General features: G+C 47.0%; 1 protein-coding gene across 2 annotated transcripts in view; it reads left to right on the top strand.

Annotated features, from left to right (window-relative positions):
* LOC113214159 (uncharacterized) overlaps positions 1-1,833 on the top strand; it is a 39,709-nt gene that overhangs the window by 6,349 nt on the left and 31,527 nt on the right. The gene's annotated exons all lie outside the window — the stretch shown is intronic.

Raw genomic sequence — 1,833 nt, 5'->3', positions numbered from 1 at the left:
GAGAGAGAGAGAGAGAGAGAGAGAGAGAGAGAGAGAGAGAGAGAGAGAAGGTAGGGGGGAGTGTTCATGCGCCGCACCGTCTGTCCAATCATGTGCAAATCCCCCGCAAATAGCTACCTAGCGCAAACAGACACCGGCAGCATGGATGCGGGCATTAGAGCGAGCTCTGCTTTGGAGGGCGACGCCGCCCACGCCGCGCCCACCTTTGTTGTGGTGGGCCTGGGCTCGGCGGCTCGGCGGGGCGGAGCCGGCGGAGCGGTGTGGCCGCAGGCACGGTAGTGATTGAGGTGGTGGGGTGGTAGGGCGTCATCGCGTCATCTGGTCGCCTTTTCGAGGTGCGGGAGGAGCTATTGTGGGAGCTACACCTAAAATACAAGGCTCTTATTGAACCAAGTAAATATCCTTGGAACAAGTCATTTTACTTGACCTTTGGTAGGAACTTGACTTGTTGCAAGGATTTTTATTTGGTCCAAGAACCTCATTTTTTGGTTATGGTCCGTGTCAACCGTGACAATGATTAATTTGTAAGTATTTATTTTTAAATATACTGCCTTTATTTAAAGTGAATGGAGTAAGAGAGCAAGTCGAAAAGAGGCTCGCCTATCTGATACCGTTGTTCTATTATTCAGTCATTTATTCGATGTAATTGACTTCAAGGTCAAACAGTGACAGAGTTTATAATTGATTTTGTTTCACTTGATCTCCGAACACGTTTTATTCATGTTTTGTTTTCAAGCAACATTCGCGTGGAATTTAAAATTTGCTTGGTTTCCAGAATGTCGTCTTTACTGTCGTGTTGAAATACCTGAACAAACAGCAGTCGAGCTTAGCTCGAGCTGAAAGTGGTGCTTTGAATGAAAAAAAGAAACAACAAAAACAAACAAACAACCTCCAACGTAAATAAGGATTTTTCTATTTAAAAAAACCCATATCTTGTTTTATTCCATTTTCTCGTTCTGTGCCGTTTTACGCGTTCTTTCCCTCCCTCTATTTTTTGCCGACGGTAGCCGCGCGAGCAGTATGGACACTGGCTGCTAACGGCTCTGAAAAGGCAATTATCGGATAAAGGCCGGCACATCAGCACCCCCTCCCCCGCCTCCAGTTCTCACGCGTGATTTTTGTTTGTCTTCTGATCATCATTTGATCGAAAGGAAAGCGTAGGAAATTTGTGCTACCTTGTACTGCTGTGTGGGTTAGAAAAAAGCGACCAAGACTTTAAAAAATAACCGAAAAGTAAACTTAATTGCCCTGATGTAGGTGTAAATAAAGTTAGCCGGTGCTACGCCATCAACGTTATCTTTATTCAGCCATCCGAGTAGTGCGATTAAAAATATCGACAAAACAATTTTTTCACCTGTGCGATAGTTGCGTTCATGGCAGAAAAGCAGCCAGCCAGCCGTCCCCGCCTGCACTCTCTGCCAAAGTGTGTAGAAGTAAAGGTCCCCCCTCATTCTTCCTCCCAACCTCCCTCGTCTCATCATAAAACTTAACAACTTTAATGGCGTTAAATTACAACCATTTTCTGACAGTGTTTCTTCCCTCCTAGTTTAGTATGCCCCAAATGCCCGGCCACCGGCACGGAAGCAAGAGCAGGCGGCCAAAAAGTTTGGAGCTGCGAAGCTTTGCTTTGGAGCCCGACTACCGTGGCGCTGCGAGGCCTCAGGCCCCTCAGGCAGCTCCGATGCCGCCACCAAAGGCCAGACTTGCAGGATACGGGATACGGTGCACCATCGCGTCTTCCGCCTCCCCTCCTCAAAAACAAAAATAACGTAAAATAATGAGGGCGCCGTTTCAGAGCAAACATTACACACATGTACCGTACAGTATCAGTGA

The sequence above is a fragment of the Frankliniella occidentalis genome, unplaced genomic scaffold (genome assembly GCF_000697945.3).
Source record: "Frankliniella occidentalis isolate FOCC.00 unplaced genomic scaffold, Focc_3.1 Scaffold123, whole genome shotgun sequence".
In the NCBI taxonomy this organism is placed as follows: domain Eukaryota; kingdom Metazoa; phylum Arthropoda; class Insecta; order Thysanoptera; family Thripidae; genus Frankliniella; species Frankliniella occidentalis.
This window is presented reverse-complemented; position numbering and strand designations above follow the sequence as displayed.